We start from the raw sequence: 12458 nt of genomic DNA on the forward strand, positions 1-12458 counted from the left end.
AAAATCCTGGAGAGCTAAACTCCACCAAAGAAGATTTTTGTTATTTCCCTTGGCGGTATGAAGCCACTGTAGCACAGCATGGTCTGTTTGTAGTTGGAAACGCCGTCCCCAAACATATGGGCGTAGCTTTTCCAGCGCGTACACAATGGCGTAGCATTCCTTTTAGCTGATTGACCAGTGGCTTTCCCTCTCAGACAGTTTCTTGCTGAGAAACACGACAGGATGGAATTCTTGATCCGGTCCTTCCTGCATTAAAACTGCTCCCACGCCTCGCTCGGACGCATCTGTGATTACTAGGAATGGTTTGTCAAAGTCTGGGGCCCTTAGCACTGGGTCAGACATGAGTGTTGCCTTAAGCTGGTTAAAGGCCTTTTGACACTCATCAGTCCACTGAACTGCATTTGGCTGTTTCTTTCTGGTTAGGTCTGTCAGCGGGGCGGCGATTTGGCTGTAGTGGGGTACAAATCGCCTATAATATCCAGCCAAGCCTAAGAAGGATTGCACCTGTTTTTTAGACTTTGGAACCGGCCACTTTTGGATAGCATCCACTTTGGCCTGTAGGGGATTTATAGTTCCTCGACCCACCTGGTGCCCCAGGTAAGTCACTCTGTTTTGGCCTAATTGACACTTTTTAGCCTTAACAGTTAGTCCTGCCTGCTGGATGCGCTCGAAGACTTTTTCCAGGTGCTCCAGGTGCTCTGCCCATGAATCAGAAAAAATGGCCACATCATCGAGGTAGGCAACTGCAGATTCTCCCAATCCCGCTAGGAGACCATCTACAAGTCTTTGGAAGGTGGCGGGTGCATTTTGCAACCCGAAAGGGAGTACATTGAATTCATACACCCCTGCCTGGGTGACGAAGGCTGACCTTTCCTTAGCGGGTTCATCTAGTGGTACTTGCTAGTACCCCTTGGTTAAGTCTAAAGTAGAGGTGAATTGGGCATGTCCCAATTTCTCCAATAGCTCATCTGTGCCTGGCATTGGATAGTTGTCAGGACGAGTTACAGCATTTAGCTTACGGTAGTCCACGCAAAAGTGTATTTCCCCATCTGGTTTGGGAACTAGAACCACTGGAGATGCCCATGCACTATTAGAGGGGCGGATTATACCCATCTGTAGCATGTCCTGGATCTCCCTTTGTATAGCACTTTTGGCATGAGGTGACTCCCGGTAGGGTGGGGTTCTAATTGGGTGAGCATTACCTGTGTCAATGGAGTGGTATGCCCGTTCGGTCCATCCTGGAGTGGCTAAGAAAATTGGTGCAAACCTTGTGCACAGCTCCTTGATCTGCTGTCGCTGCAGACGCCCAAGGTTTGTGAAGAGGTTCACCTCTTCTACGCCACCATCCTTTTTTCCTTCGTAGTAGACACCTTCAGGCCACTCCGCATCATCTGTTTCCTGGGCTGTAAACTGGCAAACGTTTAATTCTCTGGAATAAAAGGGCTTAAGAGAATTAACATGGTATACCTTAGGCTTTATGTTGGAGGTGGGGGAGGCTATGAGATAGTTAACAGCTCCTAGGCGCTCCTGGACTGTGAATGGTCCCTTCCCACGACGCTTCCATTTTATGGGCCTGGAGCGCCTTTAAGACCATGACTTGGTCTCCTACTTTTAAGGACCGTTCTCTGGAATGTTTATCATACCAGGCCTTTTGCTCTTCCTGAGCATTCTTTAGGTTTTCTTTAGCAAGGGCTAAAGAGTGTCGGAGGGTGCTTTGTAGGTTGCTTACAAAGTCTAGAATGTTAGTTCCTGGAGAAGGCGTAAACCCCTCCCATTGCTGCTTCACCAACTGTAATGGCCCCTTAACCTCGCGGCCATACACAAGTTCAAATGGTGAAAACCCTAAACTGGGATGTGGTACAGCCCTGTAGGCAAAAAGCAACTGCTGCAACACTAGATCCCAATCATTGGAGTGTTCATTTACGAATTTACATATCATGGCCCCCAAAGTACCATTAAACCTCTCCACCAGGCCATTGGTTTCATGGTGGTAAGGGGTGGCAACCAAGTGATTCACCCCATGAGCTTCCCACAGGTTTTCCATGGTCCCTGCCAGGAAATTAGTTCCCGAATCTGTAAGGATGTTGGAGGGCCAACCTACCCTGGCAAAAATGTCTGTTAATGCCTGGCACACACTTTTAGCCCTGGTGTTGCTTAAGGGTACTGCTTCCGGCCATCGGGTAGCAAAATCCATGAAAGTCAGTATGTACTGCTTTCCTCTGGGTGTCTTCTTTGGGAAAGGACCCAGAATATCCACAGCTACTCGCTGAAATGGGACCTCAATTATGGGTAGTGGCTGGAGAGGGGCTTTAACCTGGTCTTGGGGCTTTCCCACTCGTTGGCACACCTCACAAGACCGGACATAATTAGCAACGTCCTTGCCCATTCCCTCCCAGTGGAAGGACTTCCCCAACCGGTCTTTGGTTCTGTTCACTCCAGAATGGCCACTGGGATGATCATGGGCTAAGCTCAGGAGCTTTACCCGATACTTAGTGGGAACTACCAACTGTCTTTGAGGATGCCAGTCTTCCTGATGCCCACCAGAAAGAGTTTCCTTGTATAAAAGTCCTTGTTTTATAACAAACCTGGATCAGTTAGAAGAGCTGAGAGGCGGTGGGGTGCTCCGCACTGCCGCCCAAGCTTTCTGAAGGCTGTCATCTGCTTCCTGCTCGGCCTGGAACTGTTCCCTTGATGCTGGAGACATCAGTTCCTCCTTGGACTGGGGCTTGGTCCCTCTGGAAGCGATGCAGGTGCTGGGGCTGTTTCCATTGACTGTGATCCGCTGTCCGCTGGTGCACTATGTGGTAACTCAGGCTCTGGCTGAGCCTCTTGGGTAGGGTTATCTGCTGCTTCTGCCAGGTCAGGCTCGCTGGTGCCCTCTGGCATTGAAGTTGTAGACGGGTTTGCAAGCGCTGGACTCAGTGCTGGCAATGGTTCTGGTGCTGGTTGCGTTGCCAGTTCCGGTTCTGGGACTGGCTTTGGCTGGGTCTCTGGGATTGGATCCACTACGGCTGTTGCAGTCGTTGGCAGGGGATCCGGTTCCACCACCTTTGTTTGGGTCTCTGGTAACACAGATGGGGCCCTGGTGGACGGCTCAGGAACAGGGATGGGGGTGAAAGCTTGCTTAGCCTGGCTGCGGGTGACTATTCCCACCCTCTTGGCTAGCTTCACATGGTTGGCCAAATCTTCCCCCAGCAACATGGGAATGGGATAATTGTCATAGACTGCAAAAGTCCACATTCCTAACCAGCCCTTGTACTGGACATGCAACGTGGCTGTAGGCAAGGTTACAGACTGTGACACGAAGGGTTGAATTGTCACTGGAGCCTCCGGGTTGATGAGTTTGGGGTCCACTAGGGATTGGTGGATAGTTGACACTTGTGCCCCAGTGTCCCTCCAAGCGATAACCTTCTTTCCGCCTACTCTCAAGGTTTCCCTTCGCTCCGAGGGTATGAGAGAGGCATCTGGGTCTGGGGATCTTTGGTGTGATTGGGGTGTAATGAACTGTAATCGGTTGGGGTTCTTGGGGCAGTGAGCCTTTATATGTCCCAGTTCATTACATTTAAAACATTGCCCTGCTAAGGTATCACTGGGGCGATGTTGGTTGGTGGAGACTGGTGTGGTGGAGTGAGAAGGCGTCTGGGGTTTCCCTTGGAATGTGGGTAGGGCCTTGGGTTGTCCCCGGTGGTAAGGTTTTGTTTCGGCTTGCCCCTTCTGATATTCGCTCCAACTGCTACTAGTTTTTTTCTTTTCTGCCACCTCCACCCATTTGGCTCTAATCTCCCCCGCCTAAGTTACAGTTTTGGGCTTCCTATCTAGGATGTACCTTTCTATTTCCTCAGGAACACCCTCTAAAAACTGCTCCATTTTTACTAGGGAAACCAGATCTTCCAGAGATTTAACATTTGCTCCTGACACCCAGGCATCACAATTTTTGTCAATGTGGTAGGCATGCCGGGTAAATGACACATCGGGTTTCCACTTTAGGGCTCTGAACCGCCGACGGGCATGCTCGGGTGTTAGCCCCATTCTGAGTCTGGCCTTGTTTTTAAAAGTTAATAACCGTTCATGTGTTCCTTAGGCATTTCAGCCGCCACCTCTGCTAAGGGTCCACTGAGCTGCGGCCTCAGCTCTACCATGTACTGGTCTGCAGCGATGCTGTATCCAAGGCAGGCCCTTTCAAAATTTTCTAAGAAGGCCTCAGTATCATCGCCTGCCTTGTAGGTGGGGAATTTTCTGGGATGGGAAGTGGTACCTGGAGAGGGGTTGTTGGGATGGGCTGTTGTATCCGGCTTAGCCTTTGCTAAGTTCATGCTTCCTTTCTTTTTCTCTCTCCTCCATCTCTTTTTTTTTCAGCTCCATCTCTCTCTTGTGGGCCTCCTCTTTGGCTTTCTCTTCTCTTTCTCTCTGCTATGTCTCGAGTTTTGTTAATTGAAGCAGTCTCTGATGTTTTCTTTCATTTTCTTCTGCTTCTAGTTTGGCCAGTTCTATTTTTTTAGCTACTTCTTTGGTAGTCATTTTCCTGTTTTCTTGTGCTGGGTCACCCCCTCTGGAGTTGACTGAAACTGGGAAGCTCTCAGCTCTGGCTGCTGCTGAGTTAACAGAGACTTTCTAACTAGCTACTCCAGAGGATGTAAAAAGAAAAAAAAAAAAAAACAATTCAGCTTGTAAATTCCTTTTACCAGTCAAGTTTGTTTGCTTATTTGAACACTTCTCTTAACAAAGGACCTTGTTAAAAAAACTTAACACCTCTGCCTTCAGGCAAGGAGAGATAAGATATTCATCTATCTACCTTCAGCTCTGCTTTTCAAGCAGCTAGAAGGAAGAAAAAAAATCTCACTGGCTTTTGGGTTTAAAATGATCCCATCGCTCTGCCACCATGTCAAGGCTGTATCCCCACTTTGAACTTTAGGGTACAAATGTAGGGGCCTGCATGAAAACTTCTAAGCTTAACTACCAGCTTAGCTCTGGTCCCGCTGCCACCATTCCCAATGGATTCCCTCCCTGGGAAGCCTTGAGAAACCTTTCACCAATTCCCTGGTGAATACAGATCCAAACCCCTTGGATCTTAAAACAAGGAGAAATTAACCATTCCCCTCCTTCCTCCCACCAACTCCTGGTGAATACAGTTCCAACCCCCCTGGGATTTAAAACAAGGAGAAATTAACCATTCCCCCTCCTTCCTCCCACCAACTCCTGGTGAATACAGATCCAACCCCCTTGGATCTAAAACAAGGAAAAATCAATCAGGTTCTTAAAAAGAAGGCTTTTAATTAAAGAAAAAGGTAAAAATCATCTCTGTAAAATCAGTATGGAAATTAACCTTACAGGGTAATCAAACTTAAAGAGCTCAGAGGACTCCCCTCTAGTCTTAGGTTCAAAGTACAGCAAACAAAGATAAACACTCTAGTAAAAGGTACATTTACAAGTTGAGAAAACAAAGGAAAACTAACACGCCTTGCCTGGCTATTTACTTACAAGTTTGAAATAGGAGAGACTTGTTTAGAAAGATGTGGAGAACCTGTATTGATGTCTGGTCCCTCTCAGTCCCGAGAACGAACACACTCCCAAACAAAGAACACAAACAAAAGCCTCCCCCCCCGCCCCCCAAGATTTGAAAGTATCTTGTCCCCTTATTGGTCCTTTGGTCAGATGCCAGCCAGGTTACCTGAACTTCTTAACCCTTTACAGGGAAAAGGATTTTGGAGTCTCTGGCCAGGAGGGATTTTATAGTACTGTACACAGGACAGCTGTTACCCTTCCCTTTATAGTTATGACAGGCCCTATATGAACAAGCAAAGCATTGTGTAACAGCAGGCATAATGAAGAACACATCACATACACGATCACCTAGTAGCTAGGATTTTAAACAAGAAACCTTCATAATTGCCACAGTGAATGTCAGAGCTAACTGGAACAGGCTTTGTACCTGGCATGACATTCTGAGTTATAGAAAATGCAAGCCATTCAGCAAGGAAATATTGGAAATATATTAGCAAGGTGCTTGAAGTAGCAAAGATGAAATTCCCATGATAAAAAGTTAAGCACAATTAAAAATGACTCAATAGAACATACAGCTCCCTAGGCAGAAATGTGGCAGGTGTGAGAAGAGAAAACACAGGACAGATGATGTCTGCCCAGCCATTAGAAGCACATACAGGATAGACATTTGGGGGTGTATGTGTCAAATCAAAGGAATCAGGGAAACCCCAGGAATAGCGGGTGGTGTCTGTTTCCTGAGATCTGTGCTTACAAACAGTATTAACTAACAGCCTTGTGTTGTTAACCTTGACATTTGCAAAATTATTGTTAAATTTACAATTCAGAGAAAGAGGTGACCGATTTGTAAAGAAAGTTTTAAGAAAATGGCAGATCAGCAAGACTGGAACCCAAGTGACCCTAGCAGCCATGGTATTCACTATTCACTGCTGAGAAGCCCTAGACCTATGGAAAAGAAGCCTACACCTTTGTGATTTAATCATCCAGGTAAATCAGCTGGGCAAAACTCCCTCTCAGCCAGCAGTTGACCAGATCTGGGTGAATAGTGTAGTTGGTGACTCCTCTGGATATATTGGCCTGAATTCTTATTTACACTAGGAACTGCCAGAGTGTTGTAAAGAGACCTTTGGTATAAATAAGAATTTGGCCTACTGTTTGGTATTAATAAAAAAAGGGGTAAAAAACAAGGGTGATGGAGTCTACTACAGGCCACCTAACCAGGTGGAAGAGGTGGATGAGGCTTTTTTTAAACAACTAACAAAATCATCCAAAGCCCAAGATTTGGTGGTGATGGGGGACTTCAACTATCCAAATATACGTTGGGAAAATAACACAGCGGGGCACAGACTATCCAAAAAATTCTTGGACTGCATTGGAGACAACTTTTTATTTCAGAAGGTTGAAAAAGCTACTAGGGGGAAGCTGTTCTAGACTTGATTTTAACAAATAGGGAGGAACTCGTTGAGAATGTGAAAGTAGAAGGCAGCCTGGGTGAAAGTGATCATGAAATCATAGAGTTTGCAATACTAAGGAAGGGTAGAAGGGAGTATAGCAAAATAGAGACAATGGATTTCAGGAAGGTGGATTTTGGTAAGCTCAGAGAGCTGATAGGTAAGGTCCCATGGGAATCAAGACTGAGGGGAAAAACAACTGAGGAGAGTTGGCAGTTTTTCAAAGGGACACTATTAAGGGCCCAAAAGCAAGCTATTCCGCTGGGTAGGAAAGATAGAAAATGTGGCAAAAGACCACCTTGGCTTAATCACAAGATCTTGCATGATCTAAAAAATAAAAAGGAGTCATATAAAAATGGAAACTAGGAAAAATCACAAAGGATGAATATAGGCAAACAACACAGGAATGCAGGGGCAAGATTAGAAAGACAAAGGCACAAAATGAGCTCAAACTAGCTACAGGAATAAAGGGAAACAAGAAGACTTTATCAATACATTAGAAGCAAGAGGAAGACCAAGGACAGGGTAGGCCCATTGCTCAGTAAGGAAGGAGAAACAGTAACAGGAAACTTGGAAATGGCAGAGATGCTTAATGACTTCTTTGTTTCGATCTTCACGAAGAAGTCTGAAGGAATGCCTAACCTAGTGAATGCTAATGGGAAGGGGGTAGGTTTAGAAGATAAAATAAAAAAAGAACAAGTTAAAAATCACTTAGAAAAGTTAGATGCCTGCAAGTCACCAGGGCCTGATGAAATGCATCCTAGAATACTCAAGGAGCTAATAGAGGAGGTATCTGAGCCTCTAGCTATTATCTTTGGAAAATCATGGAAGACAGGAGAGATTCCAGAAGACTAGAAAAGGGCAAATATAGTGCACATCTATAAAAAGGGAAATAAAAACAACCCAGGAAACTACAGACCAGTTAGTTTAACTTCTGTGCCAGGGAAGATAATGGAGCAAGTAATTAAGGAAATCATCTGCAAACACTTGGAAGGTGATAGGGAATAGCTAGCATGGATTTGTAAAGAACAAATCATGTAAAACTAATCAGATAGCTTTCTTTGATTTGATTTGACAACGAGTCTTGTAGATAAGGGAGAAGCAGTGGATGTGGTATACCTAGATTTTAGTAAGGCATTTGATACGGTCTTGCATGATAGTCTTATCAATAAACTAGGCAAATACAACTTAGATGGGGCTACTATATGGTGGGTGCATAACTGGCTGGATAACCGTACGCAGAGAGTAGTTATTAATGGTTCCCAATCCTACTGGAAAGGTATAACAAGTGGGGTTCCGCAGGGATGTGTTTTGGGACCAGCTCTGTTCAATGTCTTCATCAACAATTTAAATATTGGCATAAAAAGTACACTTATTAAGTTTGCAGATGATACCAAACTGGGAGGGATTGCAACTGCTTTGGAGGATAGAGTCATAATTCAAAATGATCTGGACAAATTGGAGAAATGGTGTGAGGTAAACAGGATGAAGTTTAATAAAGACAAATGCAAAGTGCTCCACTTAGGAAGGAACAATCAGTTTCACACATACAGAATGGGAAGAGACTGTATAGGAAGGAGTACGGCAGAAAGGGATCTAGGGGTTATAGTGGACCACAAGCTAAATGAGTCAACAGTGTGATGCTGTTGCAAAAAAAGCAAACATGATTCTGGGATGCATTAACAGGTGTGTTGTGAGCAAGACACGAGAAGTCATTCTTCCGCTCTACTCTGCACAGGTTAGGTCTCAACTGGAGTATTGTGTCCAGTTCAGGGCACCACATTTCAAGAAAGATGTGGAGAAATTGGAGAGGGTCCAGAGAAGAGCAACTAGAATGATTAAAGGTCTAGAGAACATGACCTATGAAGGAAGGCTGAAAGGTTTGTTTAGTTTGGAAAAGAGAAGACTGAGAGGGGACATGATAACAGTTTTCAGGTATCTAAAAGGGTGTCATAAGGAGGAGGGAGAAAACTTGTTCATCTTAGCCTCTAAGGATAGAACAAGAAGCAATGGGCTTAAACTGCAGCAAGGGAGAAAAAGTTCCTAACTGTCAGGGTGGTTAAACACTGGAATAAACTGCTTAGGGAGGTTGTGGAATCTCCATCTCTGGAGATATTTAAGAGTAGGTTAGATAAATGTCAATCAGGGATGGTCTAGACAGTATTTGGTCCTGCCATGAGGGCAGGGGACTGGACTCGACGACCTCTCGAGGTCCGTTCCAGTCCTAGAATCTACGAATCTATGAATATTCATATTTAAAGCTTGTTTGTAAGTAAGGGAGAGTGTGTGGCTGCGTGGAGGGGAAAGGATCAGGAGAGGTGATGGGAAATGTGGTGACGTGTCCTGTTTCTTTAATTGTGAAGAAGGAAACCAGTTGAAGAAGAACTGTGAAAGGTTCTTGGTCCAAAGATCTATAGTGAAGCAGTGGGAGAGACAGACTAGGTATTTCCAATCTTCTAATATAGTTCCTTGTCCAGTGTTACAAGAAATCAACTCTTTTTTTTTTTTTACCTTTTTCACATGAGGGAGATATGATTATGATAGAAGCACAAGATTAGAATAATATAGTCACCTAAATTAGTATCTGAGATCATTTATCTCTGACAAGGAAACTCTTATGTGTCAAGCTTATAATTATATCCAAAGCTTAACAGAAATTGTACCTCATTTCTTTGGCACTATCGTTTGATAGTAAAAAAAGCAGAATTGCTGCTGTAGTTCCTGGATTAGTTGACTATAGTGGGATTCTTTCCATATTTATAAACAGAATGAGTTGCATGTTTTCTGATTTGTTCATTCTGGATGCAATGCAGTCAGACAGAAAACATTACCCAGTGACCCAATGTCCTGTCACCTATACAAAGGTAATTATTGGCCACTGATCCACAAAACATTGGTTATGTCAATCAAGTGCCCATCTGTTTGCTCCAGATTCACTGTGACACTGGAACCTACAGTTTTATTAAGAAAGAACAGCTTAATAAAACTGTAGGTTCCAGTGTCACAGTCACTTCTTAAAAGTCCTCTGCAAAACAGCACTGTAGAAATAACATGCAGGATCACAAGTTCAAATACGCTCCTCTGTGCCAGAAAAAACGCACTGGGGACCATGGAAGGGGTCATATTGAAAAAGACACCAAGCCAATAACAGGGAATTAATTGAAGGGGAAAATGGCCTCTTTAACAGACCTTTGGCACCCAAACAGCTTTAAAGGGCCTTTGACGTTTATCCACAGGGAAACCTTTTTATTGCTCTGGCTTATATATTTTTACATGAGTTCTCTCCTGGCAACTACCCAATGCTTTCATATTCTGCTCTTTGGACACAAGTGGGCTGGGAGCAAGGCCAGATTAAGACAATCTAGGACCCTAAATACACCATGGCATTAGGACCCCTGTGGCCCTATCTCCACACCATGGTTCTGTCCCTCACTTGGAGTGGTGGTGGCAGGGGGTAACCCTCAGGAGCAACAGGGATGGAAGCATAGGTCTCCTTTCTCTCCCCTCTGGAGAGGAAGGAGTGGCTATAGGTGGGCTCCTAATATGTACACTCCAGCAGCTGGAGTACCTACCTGGGTGAGCGGACTGGGCCAACAGCACTCTTCTGCCACATGCAGTATCATCTGTTGGGGTGGTGTAGGCAGGGACACCTAGAACTGTGGGTCTTGAGATAACACCCCATTGAGATGCATGCTGTAGTTCACATCTCTTAGAGCTTTTGTTTGAAGTGTATGAAGACGCAGGCAGACACCACTGCAGCTCTTATACTCTGTTCATGTTTTCAAGCTTCCCTTCACAACCATAAGGATTCAAAAAAGAAAATTCAGATTCAGATTCTGACATTACCTGTCTCCAGGAACTGGGGCCTTCTGCTTTAATCCTACTCTGGCTAGGCGTCTAGGATCTTATTTCACTAATCCACTGCTACAACCTTTACTTTGCATTGCTTTCCTGAACCCTCAGTGACAAAATTGCACTTCTGCTTTTTACTGCTGTTGGTACTTACAGATGCCTACACAGGAGCTAGCGCTAGAATTTCCAGCTCAGCTAGGCATACCCACAATAGCTGTGATTGAGCTAGCCTGCTAAAGGAAGCAGTGTAGTGGCAGCAGTGCAAATAGCAGAATGGGCTAGTTGCCAGGAGTAAGCTACTGTCTGAAACCTTAAGTACCTACTTGAGGTGGCTAGCCCAGGCCTCCAATCGCACCATTTTTAGTACACTATCTTGATCAGAGCTAGCACAAGTATGTTTCCTTGAGCTGGAAATGACAACTCCAGCTTCACTAGGACATGTCCTTTTAGCAAATTCTGCTGAGGGAGAGTGAGCTGCAGTCTGTTCCTTCTTGTCCATCCTCAGGAGATCTGTTTATTAAGGCCTCAATTTGGCAAGATACTTAGGCTTGTGCCTACCATGAAGCTTGTGAAGGATCCATATTCCAACCCCACTGAAGACAAATGCAATTGCATAGGCGTGACTGAGAGATTAATATGACTTGCAGAACAGAACTTTGATTATTAATATGGTGCACCAAAAATAAAAAACCCATTTGGACTCTCAGAGCACAGGTTGAGTTTGCAGGATTGGCAGTTTGTAAAAAAAAAAAAACCAAACCTACTTGTAAGCTGAGCACACTTGATATAGAAATAATTGAGAAACAATAAACATGGATTCACACATGTCCCATATATCCTTTTGGGGTCATTCTCAGAGGAGGAGAGGATAGAAGATGACAAAATAGGGGTAGGATCTGATGAGAAACAGTCAAATGAAAAAAAGTCCCATTCAATTACATCATGTAATGGCAGACAACTAAAAAGTGGCAATTTTTTTAAAGTGCTTACATACAATTGCTAGAAGTCTAAATAATAAGATGGGTGAACTTGAGTGCCTCGAACTAACTGAGGATATTGATATAATAGGCATCGCAGAAACTTGATTGTATGAGGATAATGAATGGAACACAATAATACCAGGGTACGGAATATATCAGAAGGACAGAACAGGTTGGACTTGTGGGGGAGTGGCACTATATGTGAAAGAAAGCTTAGAGTCAAATGCAATAAATATCTTAAATGAACCAAAGTGTACTGTAGAATCTCTATGGATAGTAATTCCATGCTTGAATAATAAGAACATAGCAGTATGGATATACTACTGACCACCTGACCAGGATGGTGATAGTAACTGTGAAATGCTTCAAGAGATTAGAGAGGTTATAAAAATTAAAAACTCAATACAGGGAGTCCTCGGACTTACGACACAATTCATTCCTCAGAATTTTGTAGTAAGTTGAAACATTGTAAGTCAAAGAATAAATTATATGAAGGGGGGATTGGTTCCTGAACCAAGGCTTGATACACTATTTTCACCACAATAACCCAGATTTTTGTACTAAATTAATTATAGATGACTAATGTTGCAACATCAATGTATTTACTGCATACTGTATTTTGTAAACAGAATTCAAATAAACGTATAAATTCACATATGCTGCTCAGAATGCTGGC

Source organism: Chrysemys picta, chromosome 3 (genome assembly GCF_011386835.1).
Source record: "Chrysemys picta bellii isolate R12L10 chromosome 3, ASM1138683v2, whole genome shotgun sequence".
In the NCBI taxonomy this organism is placed as follows: Eukaryota; Metazoa; Chordata; order Testudines; family Emydidae; genus Chrysemys; species Chrysemys picta.